Consider the following 17500-nt stretch of genomic DNA (forward strand, 5'->3'; position numbering starts at 1 on the left):
ACCTCTCCACAATGGGCAAGACCAGAGAGCTGTCGAAGGACATCAGGGACAAAATTGTAGACTTGCACAAGGCTGGGATGGGCTACAGGACAATAGGCAAGCAGCTTGGTGAGAAGGCAACAACTGTTGGCACAATTATTAGAAAATGGAAGAAGTTCAAGATAACAGTCAATCTCCCTCGGTCTGGGGCACCATGCAAAATTTCACCTCGTGGAGCCTCAATGATCATGAGAAAGGTGAGGGATCAGCCCAGAAATACACGGCAGGACCTGGTCAATGACCTGAAGAGAGCTGGGACCACAGTATCAAAGAAAACCATAAGTAACACACTACGCCATCATGGATTAAAATCCTGCAGCGCACGCAAGGTCCCTCTGCTCAAGCCAGCGCATGTCCAGGCCCATCTGAAGTTTGCCAATGACCATCTGGATGATCCAGAGGAGGAATGGGAGAAGGTCATGTGGTCTGATGAGACCAAAATAGAGATTTTTGGTTTAAACTCCACTCGCCGTGTTTGGAGGAATAAGAAGGAGGAATAAGAAGGATAAGTACAACCCCAAGAACACCATCCCAACCGTGAAGCATGGAGGTGGAAACATCATTCTTTGGGGATGCTTTTCTGCAAAGGGGACAGGACAACTGAACCGTATTGAGGGGAGGATGGATGGGGCCATGTATCGTGAGATCTTGGCCAACAACCTCCTTCCCTCAACAACAGCATTGAAGATGGGACGTGGCTGGGTCTTCCAGCATGACAACGACCCGAAACACACAGCCAGGGCAACTAAAGAGTGGCTCCGTAAGAAGCATCTCAAGGTCCTGGAGTGGCCTAGCCAGTCTCCAGACCTGAACCCAATGGAAAATCTTTGGAGGGAGCTAAAAGTCTGTGTTGCCCAGCAACAGCCCCGAAACCTGAAGGATCTGGAGAAGATCTGTATGGAGGAGTGGGCCAAAATCCTTGCTGCAGTCTGTGCAAACCTGGTTAAGAACTAGAGGAAACATCTGATCTCTGTAATTGCAAACAAAGGTTTCTGTACCAAATATTAAGTTCTGTTTTTCTGATGTATCAAATACTTATGTCATGCAATAAAATGCAAATTAATTATTTAAAAATCATACAATGTGATTTTTCAGGATTTTTGTTTTCGATTCCGTCTTTCACAGTTGAAGTGTACCTATGATAAAAATTACAGACCTCTACGTGCTTTGTAAGTGGTAAAACCTGCAAAATCGGCAGTGTATCAAATTCTTGTTCTCCCCCACTGTATGTACAGGGTGGCCATAAAATCTGGAAACATAAATGTTGCTCATGTAAGTCTCCCCAATAAAAGGTCACCTCCCCGTTGACAAGCAAAACATGCGGTAATGGTCACAAGACAATCTGCACTGGATCTCCCCTACCAAACAAGGAGCGGTGAAGGTCTCATGACGGACAACACATCGAACATGTCATGTAATGTCATTGAACATGTTTTGTAATTGTCTGTCAATAAAGCATTTGTTTATTCGCCTGCGTTTCCAGACTTTATGGCCACCCTGTACATCGGGTATAAAAATATAAAATAGGCAAAGCTAAGAAATGAATGAAACACGGTGATTTTGAGTTTCTTCTTCTTCATTTTGGTTCTGGTATTGGCTCGAGCGTGCGTTAAAGCAAATTAAATTTAAACTCTGGTTTGTTATCCTAGTTGTCTTTATTGGTTTCTCGACTTTTAAATATATCAGTAAATGAAAATTGCTTTTCCTTTGATTTTGCCGCATAGACCCAAACACGGGACATTAGAGAGTTTCTTCTCTTTCATTTTGGTTACAGTATCGACTCGAGCGTGCGTTAAACGCAAACAAATTTTTATCTCCCAGACATACAGTGGGACCAGGAGGGGCCATGTACTGCAAAGCAATTATCGCTCTTGTTATTCTTCAATATGAGTATCATCATGATCATCATCAATGTGCCACGAGCCGAAACCCCGTCACAGATGGATTCCGTTCATTCAACCACCCTCACCAACTCACCCACACTTGAGGGACATGGACTGGACAGGGCGTGCTTGCCCCCGCCCCTGCCCCATTCCCCCCGGCCTTCCACCCCCACCTTCAATTTGCTTACCCCCGCCCAAAAATTTAATTACCCCGGCCCTGCCCCCACCTCTTCACTCCCTCCACCCCCTGTCTCTTGATCCCCCGCCCCACTTGCCCCCGCCCCCTGTCCACCCCCTCACACTCAACCCCGCCTAATTCACCCCAGCCCCCGCCCACTCACCCCCTGCGCCATTTCCCCCCGTCTCCCGCTTTCAATTTGCTTACCCCCGCCCAAAAATATGCTTACCTTGCCCCCCGCCTCTTCACTCCCTGCCCCCGTCTCTTCATCCCCCGCCCCCACCTCTTCATCCCCCGCCCCGTCTCTTCATCCCCCGCCCCGTCTCTTCATCCCCCGCCCCCGTCTCTTCATCCCCCGCCCCCGTCTCAACGAAAAGTGTTTATTCTGCTTCAGAGTTGAAAGTTGACTATTGCCACTATGTGCGATGCACTCTTACAGGTACGAAGTTTCTTTCAGTCCAGGTCACAGGACCGAGAAAAACGTGACGCGACTGCTTGGAGGAGCACAAAATTGGTCCTTCAGTATTAATATATAGATAGAAGATACAATGTTTCTTGTTGCATTTTTTTTTGTGTCAAATTCACATTCTGAGGTAATCAGCATGTGCAGAAGAGGGTTTTACATTGCAGACGCTATTTTCGAGGAGTGGAATTACACCTCTCAGCGGTAACGGTCTGTCGATGACAGACGTGATGACGTCAGCGAATGACCGATGATGTCATGACGTCCTGACGCCTCTCAGCAGTGACGTCACACGTCGCCATGTAAACGAATGTAAAACGAAAAGTGTTTATTCTGCTTCAGAGTTGAAAGTTGACTATTGCCACTATGTGCGATGCACTCTTACAGGTATGAAGTTTCTTTCAGTCCAGGTCACAGTACCGAGAAAAACGTGACGCGATCGCTAGGAGGAGCACAAAATTGGTCCTTCAGTATTAATATATAGATGCTCCGTACAGAGAGTTGCTGCTGCTAAAGCACTCTTGGCAAGGGTTATGCTGGGTGGTTTGCCAGTGCCTACACAGTAGCAGTCAGTCCAGTGATCATTTCTGCCCTATATGGGAAGGGTTCAAATGAAGGCTACAAACTGTCACCCTGGTGCCTCGCAGGCAGGGCGACACATTTACGGTGTGTGCTGTTACTTGGTTGGACGTTATACTGGGCGTTCCATTTGACAGCATTAGTTGGTGGACATTAAATATCCCACGGTGTCCTTTGTGAAGCGTAAGGTGAGTTACTGCCGGCATTATGACCAAATTACAAATTGATCCTGCACACAGCCGGGTATCCTCCACTGGAGTGGTGATCCATCCAGGATAACTCGGATGAAGAAACCTCGGCAGAACCAATGCTATATATAGAGCATGTACTATGATGATTATAATGATGATGATGATGATGATGATGATGATGATGATGATGATGAAGAAGGAGTCAACCCTAAGTCCCCACAATTAAAGGTGGGTAAGAAAACCTTTCCCTTCAATATGCACTCTTCACAACACTTCAAAACCTCCCTCATGCCTGAAAGGTCCTGCACAACAAACACAGTCATAATAGGAAATGCTGCTTGTATCACTTTAAAAACTTCACTCTCCTTTTACCTTCAATACTACTTCTCACCTTCATTCCCACCCTTCCGTCCGAATGTTGAGCCTCTCCCAACCTATCCCAGCCACCATCTTCTTCCTCTCCCACACTCCTTATAATCAACCTTTCCTCCTCCACAGCTATTGTCTTCCTCTGTTTATCTCGAAGAAAAGTCCACCCAGAATGCTTCCACCTAATGAGCAGATTCTTCCTTGTGCTGTCTGTTCCGCACAAGGTTCAGTCGACTGAGGAACATGCAAGCCATCTGGTGTAAATCACTGTGTCCAGACACATCTGTCTGCTTGTCCTTCAAAGGACACGTACACCCTGGTTGAATACCATGACTGCACCCATTAACCCGAACTCTCTTTCCACTTGCTGAAACAACTCCTCTTCCGGCGACACTTGCTTTCCCAAGTCTTACACGTGAATGTGCACCCCGATTAAAGTTTGCATATTGATTTATGTTTGCCTTGGTGGGAACCATCGCTCCTTGGCTATGGAATGATCCGACAGAGCTCTTTTCTTGTGGTGGTGAAACCAAAGAAGATGTAGTCAGATGACATGTGTCAAAAGATCTACGATGCTTCTGAGGGTTTGAGTCCTGCAGTGTACCCTTTGTGCATCTGCTATTGGTGTCTGAGAGAGGTGGACCGGGTAGAGATCTTTTGCTTCTCCCAGGAAGTGGTGGACCATGGCATCCAGCCTGTAGAGGAAGAACACAATTATGAGTATGAACTTAAGGAAGGAGGGTGCACTACCTTTGTGCCCAATAGGACCTGAGGGTGGTATATACACATGTCTATTTCGCATCCCAAACAACGAAAGACTTATCCGCAGGAACCCTTGGCCTTGCAGTACTCTGGGCACAAAACGTACCTTGGTTTTGGCGAGGTTGAAGGTGACATGCAACTTTGGCTTCTTGGCTCGGCTCGCGCAAAGACCTTCAGAAGGGTCGTGCTGTCTGATGGCTGGCTTGAGCGGCTGCGGAGGTGTGGCTGTCAGGAGATGCAGCGCACTGTTCGTTACCTGCACCATGACTAAGATAAGGTGTGCAAGGAGGAAAAATACGATTATTTCATTGTGCTGTGCCAAAGAACAAATACTGGGTCTAAAGTCCGAAGACATAAAAAGATTGGGCTGGCAGAATAGCCGCAAGTTATGCACATAAGCCTCAAAAATGTCTAGCCTTGATTTGAATCTTGAACTAGCGATAAACTGTCATCCTGGTGTTTCACAGGCAGAACAAGGCATCAGTGTGTGTGCCGTCTCTCGGATGGACATTAAACTGGACGTCCCATCCGCCAGCCACCATAAGATTACAATGAAGGAACGTTTTTGCAGGAAGAGGCCATGAGGTCCAATGAGCCTGCACAATCCTGCCAATAACTCAGAACCCCTTATCACACTACTTCAACATACCTAACTCAATTTTAAAACTATATGTTGTTTCTGCTACATTTGCAGGGAGACTATGTCATGCATTTACTACTCCCTGAGTGAAAGAATCCTACCTTACTACAGCCCTAAGGCCTCTTCTTAACTCTTAGACTGTGGCTCCTGGTCCTGTTATTGCCACTGTCCATTCTGCTGAGAAACCCCTCTGAACTTATATTGTCTATTACCTTTCATTATTTATATTAAACATCTCTATCAGATTCCCTCACACTCACCTCCATTATAGGTCTGTCAAGTTGAGCTGGAGGTACACACACTCATCTCTAAACTGTCTTGCCTGACATTGAATGTAGACCCAGCTATAAACTGTCATGCCAGTGTTTCACAAGCAATAGTCAGGCAGCAGTTGTCACTATTGGATCAGTACTTCAATATATTTGCCAACTTTGATTTTTCACTTTTATTTGTTCAAGGACATCACACTGAATCACTTTCAACTTGTCTTCCAATTTTCAGTGTCATATTTCACCACCTGGGGCGCTTTTTCAAAATGGCTGCCAAAATCACAGAAAAATGTTCACAGGAGAGGAGTTTAAATGTTCACAAAATCACAGGAGAGAGTTTAAAGACTACGCTGGAGTAGAAAGCAGAGAAGCATAATCCCTCCATCATGATTTAACAGGCGATAAAGGTACTGAGTTGGTGCAAAATGCTGCAAAGCTTGTGCAGGTCATCAGCAAGCAAGGAAACCCATTTGAGGAGAGTGACATTCGCTGTAACCCCGAGTGAAGTACGTCAGAGCATTGAAAATCGTGATCAACTTGGAAGAGAGTCAATAGAGAAGTTTGTTTTGAGTAGAATGGTTGAAAAGACAGTTGGATTTTGGGATCCGCAGAAGAAGAACAATATTGCCTATTTCAGGGATGTTGGACCTGTAGTAAAGGCAAAGGTTAAGGGCCAGTTGATGTCCATCAAACAGGAGAGAAACCTGCTTTCTAGACTACTGGTTGTCGCCAAAAGTCGACCTGAGTTCCAAGTGAAAGATGCAATAGGAGAATATGAATTTGACAGTACTCCACCATCCAACTTTCAGCCAGATGGTAGTATGATAATGCTCTCTGGTAAATCCCAGGTAGTGCAATCTGTCATGAATCTGCCTCTACCATAAGATGTAAGCCTTCAGAAGAAGATGCAAATGGCGACACAGCAACACCAATTCTGATAGTAGACGCAATATGCATTGTCAACATGGTGACAAAGAGAGATAAGAGGTTTACCGCTGCTCATTTTGCAGCCACATTTGTTGAAATCATTGGCAGCACGAGTAAACCATATAAGGAAATTCGAGTAGTCTTTGACCAGTATCTAGCTGGGTCTCTTAAAGAAACAACACGAGACAAGAGGACCAAAAAGAACACATGCATTCATTACCATGTTAATGATTCCACAGAGATCAAGAATGTGAAGTCATTTCTGGCATACATTGACACTAAAGCTGAACTCACCCAATATCTCGCGGATAAATTGCGAGATCATTACAAAGGAAGCCCAAAGATGGTTCTGGTGATGCATCACACACTTTTTTTTTTGTATACCTTGTCGAGGCTCGTGTGAGAGCTAACACACAACGCACATCAAGGGGGCATGAGACAAGAGGGGCGGGAGTGGGAGGGACAAAACAGTGGGGAACAGACATATTAGGAGATCTGTGGAAGGGAGAGGGATGGGACGGGGAACATGGGGAATAGAAGATGGACATTACAGGGACTTTCAGAAAGGAAAGCAGGGAATTTGAAGGAAGTGGGCTTGGGTGGATTATCGGGGGTAGAAAAGATCAAGGATTTGGATGGGGGATAATAAGAGGTGGTGGTGAACAGCTGTTTTGAAAGCCTGGAAGGAAGAATGGGAAAGAATAGAGTGAGGGAGTTTATTCCAAATGCGGGGAAAAAGAGGAATGAAAGAGTGAAGGTGAGCAGTGATTCGTGATTTTGGAAGTTTTACCAGAAGGGGGTTGTTGGCTGACCTTGAACGCCCTGAGTAAATGTGGTGGGGACAAATCGCAGAGAGAGCAGGGGGGCAAGGCTGGAGAGGTGACGGTAGAAGACAGAAAGACCACCGACCAACCTGCGGTGATTGAGTGAGAGGCCCAAAGACTCAGCCTCATTGCGGGAGATGCCGATGATCCGAAATGCCCTGGTTTCTACAGCGTGAAGCCGAGAAAGGTGGGCGGCAGGAGCACCAGCCCAGAGGGGAGAGCAGTACTCCATCAGGCTACAGACAAAAGCATTGTAAGTGGTCAGGAGCCCAGGAGGGCCGAGGAAAGACTTTGCACGACGGAGGATTCCCAGTCGGCGACTGACTTTGGAAGCAAGGTTTGAAATGTGGCTTTCCCAGGAAAGGTCATGGCAGATAGTGAGACCCAGAAGCTTGAAAGAAAGGACCTCTTCCAGAGGATTGTTGAGAAAGTGGATCGGGGGGGGGGTCTAAATGGTCATTTCGAAGAGACATAGTAAGAGTGTGAGATTTGTCCGGATTGAAAGACATGTTCCACATGTTGGACCAGTTTGTGATTTTATCCAGATCTGCAGTGAGCGAAGAAGCTGCTGCTTGCTGGTCTGAGGGATGACCGATGGCACGGCAGAGGGTGGAGTCATCAGCAAAGAGATATAGAGGATTTTCCAGAGAGTCGGAGAGATCATTGATGAAAACCAGAAAAAGAACAGGGCCCAGAAAGCTACCTTGAGGAACTCCAGCCTGGACAGGAAGAGGGGATGAAAGAACTCCATTTAGGGCCACACGTTGACTGCGACAGGAGAGGAAGTCTGCGAGCCATGAGAGGAGCTGGCCTTGGATACCATGGGAAGAGAGTTTGGTGAGTAGGGCAGGGTGCCAGACCGTGTCAAAAGCACGTGATATGTCCAGGGATACGGCTGGGATTTCCTGTCTGGCATTGAGGACCTCCATCCATTGCTGGGAGAGCAGAAGCAGCATATCCAGGGTAGAGTGACCTGGTCTGAAACCAAATTGATGATCGGAAATCAAGCCATTGGAGAAGAGGAAGGATTTCATGTCTGAAGCGATGATGGATTCCATAACCTTGCTGATGATTGGGAGAAGGCTGATTGGTCTGAAGTTGCAGGGATTTGTTTTTGCACCTTTTTATGCAGGGCAGTGATGTTTGCAGATTTCCAAGCAGATGGCAGATGACCTTGAGCAAATGAGAGGGTGAATAGAACAGAGAGAGGGTGAGCAAGAGCAGAAGAGCAGGCTTTGAGGACACGTGAGCTGATGCCGTCTGGACCGGTTGCAGAATCTGAGTCGAGGTTTGACAGCAAGCTCTCCACCTTGTCAGGAGAAAAGGACACAGAGTCCAGGGACAGTTGGGTGTGACTGGGTAAAGTGGGTAGAGAAAGTGATGGGTTTAGGACACAAGATTTAGCTGCAAACACCGAGTTTAGGTATTCAGCTTTTTCACGTGCGGTATCAGCAGTGCTGCCTTTTGAGGTAAGGGAGGGGATGGAGGGGGAACATACACCAGAAACAGATTTGATTCGACGCCACCACGATTTTGAGGAGGGAGAGAGATTTGAGAGTTCAGACTTGAGATTGGAAAGATGTTGTTTTCTGGCTCTCCTGAGGGTAGATACACACTTGTTCCGAGCTTTATGGAAGGAACTGAGATTGCCCTCAGTTGGTTTTGCTTTCCATGAGGCAAAGGCAAGTTGTTTCAGGACAACTGCCTCGCCACAAGCTTCAGTAAACCAAGGGCGGGAGGAAGGGTAGGACAACTGAAGACGAGAGGGGATAAATCTGTGCATGAGGGAGAGCAAGTTTCTTTGAAAGAATTCCCAGGATGAGTTGATGTTGGAGAAAGTAGCGATAGGAGACCACTCTATAAGTTTGATGGCTGCTTGGAGACCCTGCCAGTCGGCTTGAGTGAAATGCCAGACTCAACGGCAGTGAGGTGGTTCTCTGATAACAGCCAGAGAGATGTCCACTTTGACTGATGAAATCCAATGGCAACTTGTCTGACATAGTGTCAATGTCAGAAATGACTACAGGGCATCACAACCTGGAGGAAGGTGACCAGTTGGTCTTGTTAAATGCTATCGATGTTATGCACAAAGACAAGAATGCCAAATTAGATGTATTTTCCGTAGATACAGATGTCCTAGTTATACTCACAGGTTCCTATCCATTGCTTCCTCCAATGACCTGCTTACATAGGAAAAAAGGAGAAAGGATACCAATCTGGGAAAGCTACCATAAACTTGGAAGAGAGAGCAGATGCCTTGGTGGGATGGTATGCCTTCAAAAGGGACAGACAACATGGGCACATTTACTGGTAAGGGAGTCACAAGTCATTTCAAGGCATTTATGAGTCGTGATGGCCCCATATTAGATGCATTTACTGCTTTTGGAAGAAGTACTGAAGTGCCAGAGTGGGTTTTCAAGCAGATGGAATGCTACGTATGTATTTTGTACAAGCCATCTGGAAGTGTAGAGAGTGTAAGAGAGTTACGGTGGTCCCTGTTTGCACAGAATGGAAAGGAGGGCCGGCAACTCCCTCCCACCCTCGGAACATTAAAACCTCACACAGAACGGACGTTTTTCATGGCATTGGTTTGGAAGTCATCCTGCAAGCCATACCCCAACATTCCACCACCAACCAACTATTCTTGGCAACTTCAGGATGGTAATTTGATACCAGTATTAAGTGAAAATCCACCAGCACCAAAAGCTCTTTTGGAGCTTCAAAGCCGTTCCTGAAGCAGTTCCTGCATGACAAACAGATGTGGATGCCGAAAGAATACACTGGTGTGCACCGATGCTTGCGGATGTGGTGATGGGTGTGAAAATTCAGAGGACTATATTGCAGAAATAGAAGAGGAGGAGCATTTTTAGACCAGTTCATATTTGACAGGCCCTATAATATTAATCTGCCATAGACAATACAGGGGTGATGAACTTATGAGATATAATTTGAACTTCAAATGGTATTACATGGAAAATGTTCATTATACTTCACAAGTATTGGTAACTAAACAAAATTGATGTCAGGATACTTGTCCAAAAAGCGTAACAATAACGTATGGCGGTCTGGGAAACCCCGTCAGAAGTCGTGCTGGACAAGTTCCTCGTTTGAACAAACGGTACAAACACATATCAATTATGTTTACTTCCCAATGTTACCATGCACGCTTATTCCAAAAGAGTATGGACCTGCTTGTTCCATACTCTTGAATAAGCGTACATGGCAACGATGGGCGGAAAAAGAATAAATTGTTAGGTTGCGTGACCGTTTTAAACAAGAAACTTGTCCATCGCGACTTCCGATGGGTTTTCTTAGACCACCACACATATTTCATCTGTAGGCCTGCAACAGTATTGTCTACGAGTACACAATAATTGATTGAGTTAAGGTGTATCCAAATCACTAAAACCTTAATATGTCAGGTAGTGAAGGAAATCATCTTTAACTTGTGAAAACATTAGGGACACTGCATAAAGGTGAACATTTTCAGTTGAATTTGAACCAAAACGGCAACCTTTATAATGAATGATACATTTTATCGGAATTTTTTTAATGATTTTGGCCACCATCTTGGAGAAATGCGCCCTCCGAGTCGTTAACTACAATGTTTTTGATACTTAAGGTTACTGTTAAACTTACTTGAAGACCATTTGGCCAAAACATTAGAAAATATCATTCTAAATTGCTGGAATTGTTGGTGAAAATTACGTTTTTAACAGCTTTTTTATGATTTTGGCAGCCATTTTGAAAAAGCACCCTCACATGGTGAAATACTTAACTGAAAATTAGAAAACAAGTTGAAAGTGATTCATTGTGATGTCCTTGAACAAATAAAAGTGAAAAATCAAAGTTGGCAAAATTCTTGAAGTTGGTGACAACTGCTACCTGACTAACTACAAGGTGATTTATCAATGTGTGCCATCCCTGAGATGGACGTTAAATGAGATTCCAGTCTGCCAGCATTCGTTGGTGGATATTGAAGATCCCATAGTTTCCTTCGTGAAGTGAAGGCGAGCTATCGCCGGCACAATGTACAAATTACGAATTCCTGCACTAACCAGAAGAGGGCATTGCATCAGTGGCACAGCCACGCCTTCAGCCAATGATGCTACCCTGCAGCCTTGTGTTGCATAAGAACGAAGGAGACCTTTATAATGGAAAAAGTCCTGTCGCCTTTGGTGAATGTTAAAGACCCCACAGTGCCCTTTTGCAAAGAGTCGGTGAGCTATTGTTGGCACCCTGAACAAGTTGCATACTCCTGCTCTAAGTTGAATGTGGCACTGCATCAGCAGCACAGCCATGATCATCAGATGAACAAGAAGAACAAGAAGAACAAACCTTTTCATGCATTGTTCAACAGTTTTTCTAATAATCTTCAAACACCAAATCGATACAATTTTGACGTGATTGAAAGTACATTCCACGCACCCCACACACACAAACCTTCCTTCCCCCACCCCCCCCCACACACACACACACAAACCTTCCTTCCCTCACACCCCACCCACACAAAGCATCCTTCCCCCAACACCCTACACATACCCAAACCTTCCTTCTCCCACACCTCACACACACAAACCTTCCTTCTCCCACACCTCACACACACACACACACACACACACAAATCTTCCTTTCCCTGCACCCCACACACTCAAACCTTTCCATGCATTCCACAAACTCAAACTTTCTCCTAACCCCACCCCTAAAGCCTCACCTTGCCCCCACAAAGCCTCCCCTCCATCTTGCACAATCCCAACAACTCCTTTCCCACATCTCTAACTGTGTTGACTTCAAACATCTAACGCCTCCGCTCTAACCTGACAGCTTTCTCAGTCTAGGCCGCTTCCGATAAACCAGACATCATCTGTTTAACAGAATCTGTCTTCCCACAGGACGTCCCCGACTCCTTGGTGTCTCTTTTCCATTAGTCTCCTTCAATTTGATAGGCCTGAACAACGCCCCAGCAACGGAGTTTCTCTTTACATCATGAACTCAATTTCTCACAGCCTCTGCACTGACTTTATACCTCTCAACCCCTAGGATTACCTCTGGCTGTGACTTCCCTCTACTCTCACCTCTTGTTCATCTGTGTGTTGTACCATCCTCCAAACTGTGATGACTCCATCAACATCTCTGACAACATGGACAAACTTCTATCCATTCATCCAAACTCTCTCTTTTTCATATGTCGTGACTTCAATTGCCATCATGCAAGTTGGCTGGGTGTGGGTACCTCTCCCTCTCTCTCCAGCCATAGCACTTCAACAAAGGACTTCTATGACTCCATAGGACTAATTTAATCTGTAAATTTTCCAAACCAGATTTCACCAAATGATAAATCCTCCCTTCTGGACTTGGTGATGACCAACTTTCCCACAAGTGTCTCCTGCTCTTTCTCTGCTCCAATTGGTTGATCTGATCACATGCTTGTGAAGGTAAACATCTCTGGCTATTCTCAGAAAGCTGCCTCAATGATGGTGAATCTGGAAGTTCACTTGAGCAGATTGGCAGGGACTGCAAGCAGCCATATCACTTCAGAACTGGTCTCCCATATCTACTGCCTCTAATGTTAACTCAGGCTGGGAATTCCTACACATAAATCTTTCTCTTTCTCATGCACAGATGTATCCAATCTCATCTTCAATTATCTTAACCTTATTCCCACCATTGGTGCACTGAATCTTATGGTGAGACAACCTGTCTTCTCTTTCTGTTAGGCAAATCCGACCGAAAGCAATCTCAGTGCATTCCAAAAAGTCAACAATAAGTGTGTGGTCGCTCTCAGGAGAGCCAGAAAACAACATGTGTCCAACCTCAAGAATGAACTTTCAAACTTGTCTCCCTCCTCTAAAACCTTGTGGTGCCTTGTTAAGTCTGTCTCTGGTGTATGCTCCACTTCCATCCTTTCCCTCGCTTCAAATGGCACCACAGCTGACTCCACTTGTGAGAACGCCGAATCCCTCAATTCTATGTTCGCTTCCAAATTTTGTGTCCTCAACCTCTTACTCTCAGTAGCCATCCTTACTATTGTACCCAACTGCTCCTGGACTCCCTTTTGCACCCGAGAAGGTGGAGAAGGTTCTTTCAACCCTCGACTCTACCGGATCGGACGGCATCAGCTCACATGTCCTAAAAACATGCTCTGCTGGTCTTGCACATCCTCTCTACCCTATTCATCCTACAATTTGTACGAGGTCATCTTCCATCTGCTTGGAAATCCACCAATATCACTGCATTATAGAAAAATGTGCAAAAACTGATCCTCTCAACAAAAGACCTATCAGCTTACTTCCAATCATCAGCAAGGTCATGGAATCCATCATCGCAATTGATATTAAATTCTTCCTTTTCTCCAACAACTTCATCTCAAATCACCAATTTGGTTTCACACCAGGTCACCCTACCTTGAACATGCTGCTTCTACTCACCCAACAATAGATGGAGGCCCTCAATGTCAGACATGAGATCAGGACTATCTCTCTGGACACATGTTGTGCTTTTGATACATTCTGACCCCCTGCCTTACTCTCCAAACTCTTTGCCTGTGGAATCCAAGGCCAACTTCACACAAGGCTTTCTGACTTCCTCTGCTCTTGTAGCTGATGTGTGGCACTCAACGGAATCCTTTCAGCTCCTCTACCTGTCAAGGCTGGAGTGAAATATTCTGGGCCCACTACCTTCCCGATCTTCATCAATGATCTCTCCGACTCTCTCGAAAATCCTCTTTATCTATTTGCTGATGACTCCACCCTCTGCCGTGACATCACTTATTTTCAGACAGGCAGGCTGCATCCTCTTCAGACCTTGAAGAAAAATTACAAGCTGGTTAAACACTTGGAACATGACTTTCAATCCTGCCAAATCTCACACTCTCACTATCTCTATGAAAGGACTGTCTGGCAAACCCTCCTATTTACTTAACAATTCTCTTGCAGAAGTTCAGTTATTCAAACTCCTGCGTCTCAGTATCAGCCATGATATTTGCTGGAAAAAAACATTTCAAAGTCTGCCTCCAAAGCCAGCCGCCGTCTGGGTATCCACCGTCGTACAAAGTCCTTCCTTGACACTTGACATTCCTGAACTCTTATCCACCGACAAGGCCTTCATCGACAGCTTGATGAAGTACTGCTCTCCCTTGCCTCACATCTTGCTCAGTTTGACACCACGGAAACGAAGGCCTTCAAGATCATTGGCATCTTCTGCGCTGAAGCCGAGTAGATGGACCTATCACTTCGCCATCGCAGACAGGTCTGTGGTCGATCAGTCTTCCACCCTCTGCTCTTTGGGTGCTTTGTGCCCCCCACCCCCAGGTGTCTGCAGGGCTCACACGGTCCGTTATCAACCCTCTTATGGTAAAACTACCAAAATCCAAAATCACTGCTCACCTCCACTCATTTGTTCCTCTTTTTTCCTGCCTGTGGAATTAACTTCCACATCCTCTTCAATCTCATCCTTCCCTCCAGGTATTCGAGACAGCTGTTCATCACCATCTCAGATCGTCCCCAATCCAAAACCATAATCTTTTCTACCCTCGTTAACCCCACCCAAATCCCTCCTTTTTCCAATTTTCCAGTTTCCCCTCCTTGGAGTTTCCTTCTGCGTCCAACTTGTCCACCCCATGCACGTGTGTTTTGCATCCCGTTTTTGTCTGTTCCGTCTTGATACTTTCAATGTACTATCTCTTCCATGAGCTTCAACTGTGTGTACAACAAAGTGCATACATGACACATGTGCTGTTTGCTGTTTTAATTTCCAAACCTTCGAGTGCAATGATTGGATGCCGCTCCTCCGCCTTGAGCTTGAAATTACGGGGTAGGTGGGGGGATTGTATCCAAAGTCCATTCTTGTGATGGAGCAACACCACAATGGATAAAAAGGTGATCATACTGATGGCAGGGAGGTAGAGGTGACATAACAAACGCAGTAGTTGGATGATTGAATGGGAACGAGGGATATAATGACGTCTAGGAATCCTGGAGGGAACAGTGGGATTGGAAGACCTCAGGTACGTCCAAAAAGTCTGTTTTCTGTAGGGGTGGGTTGCAGGGTGTTTCATAGGAATTGGGAATGAACAACCTCGACCTCGTTTCGCTCAGCCTGGGCCGAATAAATAAATAAATATTCCCTTGTCTCACAGGTCTCCCACACCTGTGCGTACGCAATTCGTACATGGTCCCGAAAAGTTACAAGACACCGACGTCAGCGCAGCAGTTATTTCAAATTTGAGTCAAAATACAACATTGTTTAATTTGTTTTTAAAGTCAAGAAACAAAAATGAGGGCAAAGTATTTTTTTTATTTGTTTCTTTATAATGTCCGATTTCGAAATTTTACCCAAAAACAAGTGTGCGAGTGTGAGTGTGAGTGTACATCATTGTATCTCGCCATCGGCCTGTAAATAAATAATAATAACAATAAATAATAATAATAATAATAATAATAATAAACAATAATAAACAAACTTGCCTGTGATTCAGTTCCTTTGAATGAGTATTCTCTTTTTCTTGTAAAGACCACGATATCACCTGGAACATGTAGTCTCACACGGGCTCCTCCAGGTGTACCTGGGTGATCTGTCGCGAGACGTGAAGCCACAAACAAGGCGGTACCTGTCCGGCTCAGGTGCAACGTTAATGACAGCCGTAAACGTCGCTCGCTGACGTCTTTGGTCACGCAAACTCATAGAGTTCGCAATAATGACGTCGCTCCCCGTCAACACCAGCACGTATTCCTCCAAGAGTGCCGTGACGTCAAGCTGTGTTTCACACCAGCACGTATTCCTCCAAGAGTGTGGTGACGTCACGCCGTGTTTCACACCAGCACGTATTCCTCCAAGAGTGCCGTGACGTCACGCCGTGTTTCACACCAGCACGTATTCCTCCAAGAGTGCCGTGACGTCACGCTGTGTTTCACAGAGCAAGTATTCCTCCAAGAGTGCAGTGACGTCACGCTGTGTTTCACACAGCACATATTCCCCCAAAAGTGCAGTGACGTCAAGCCGTGTTTCACACCAGCACGTATTCCTCCAAGGGTGCAGTGACGTCACGCTGCGTTTCACACCAGCACATATTCCTCCAAGAGTGCAGTGACGTCACGCTGTGTTTCACACCAGCAGCGGTTGTGGATCTGTGGATGATAAGAAAGAGGTCAAGGACGGATAGTCCTGCACTTGTTTATATCAATCCAGCAATGGACGTTGAGTCAAGGAGTTCTCAGGTGCACAAGCCAATCAGGGTGGACCCAATTGGAGTGACTGGTGTGGCTAGGTCACATGACCCAATAATAGGACCAGCCACACCTCTTCATCTCAGTGAAGTACAGAGGAGAACACCGAAACCTCAAAATGATCCCCATTGTTTCTTGCAAGGCCGGAGAATAAAATTAGCGCTCAAAACAAAACTAGCACGGACACTCAGTCGAGTGCATACCTTCGCCAACGCTACATTTTGCACCCCTCCCCCCCCCCGAAAAACCGTTGATTGTGAGGGTATTTAATCCCATACCACATCTGACATCTCATATGTGTTATGATGGCTTAAAAACATTAAATTTCCTGCTGTTTGACACTGATTCACGTACATTGTACAATTTCTGTATGAACTCCCTGACCTTTTTGGGTGTCGGTGTCAAGTAAATCTGATGACAACTGGTCACATTATAAGAAATCAAATATTACACATCACAGGATAGGGAATTGAATTCTAAACACTTTTAATCTACTTACATGAAAATTGTATAAGAATTGACCGCGTTATGATAATAAAAGTCGTTGACCCCCCTGACCTTTGACCCAAACCGCTAACAAAGGTAATGACATCATTGTGTCATATCGTATATCACAAGATTGGGCATTGAATTCACGACATTTTGGCATTGGTTGCATGCAAATTGGATAAAAATCGACCGCACTATGACAAAATGACGATTTTGACCTTTTCATGATGTCGACCTTGACCTTTGTACTTTTAATTTTGTAATTGGTATTAGAGTGTGGGGAACAGAACAGTCAACATTTTGGTGTTGGTTTCATGCAAATCGGATAAGAATTGACCGAGTTATGACTAAAACCGCACATTTTGCAATGTCGTGACCCCCCCTGACCTTTGACTCCCAACCGCTCATAAGGGTTTTTACGTCATTGCGTCATGTCACATATCACAAGATGGGGTATTGAATTCTGAACATTTTGGCATTAGTTGCATGCAAATTGGATCCAAATTGACCGCGCTATAGTAAAAAGACGATTTTGACCTTTTCATGACCTTGACCTTTGACCCGATCGCTCCCAAAATCTAATCAAATGGTCCTCGGATAATAACCAATCATCCCACCATTTTGCTGCGATTCAGTTCAATACTTTTAGAGTTATGCGAATAA

The 17500-nt window shown here is 45.3% G+C and overlaps 1 protein-coding gene across 1 annotated transcript in view; it reads right to left on the reverse strand.

The window, feature by feature from the left end:
• The window catches only part of LOC147017253 (stromal membrane-associated protein 1-like), a 76119-nt gene that overhangs the window by 43251 nt on the left and 15368 nt on the right, over positions 1 to 17500 (reverse strand). Inside the window, exons 2-4 of the transcript XR_015049412.1 lie at positions 15590 to 16249; positions 4571 to 4731; positions 3725 to 4397 (exon numbers count right to left, since the gene is read on the reverse strand). The gene's annotated coding sequence lies outside the window, so the exon portion shown is untranslated. The remainder of the gene's footprint in view (positions 1 to 3724; positions 4398 to 4570; positions 4732 to 15589; positions 16250 to 17500) is intronic.

Source organism: Eptatretus burgeri, chromosome 11 (genome assembly GCF_056783735.1).
Source record: "Eptatretus burgeri isolate ZD-2024b chromosome 11, Ebu_testis_v1, whole genome shotgun sequence".
NCBI classification, from domain to species: Eukaryota; Metazoa; Chordata; class Myxini; order Myxiniformes; family Myxinidae; genus Eptatretus; species Eptatretus burgeri.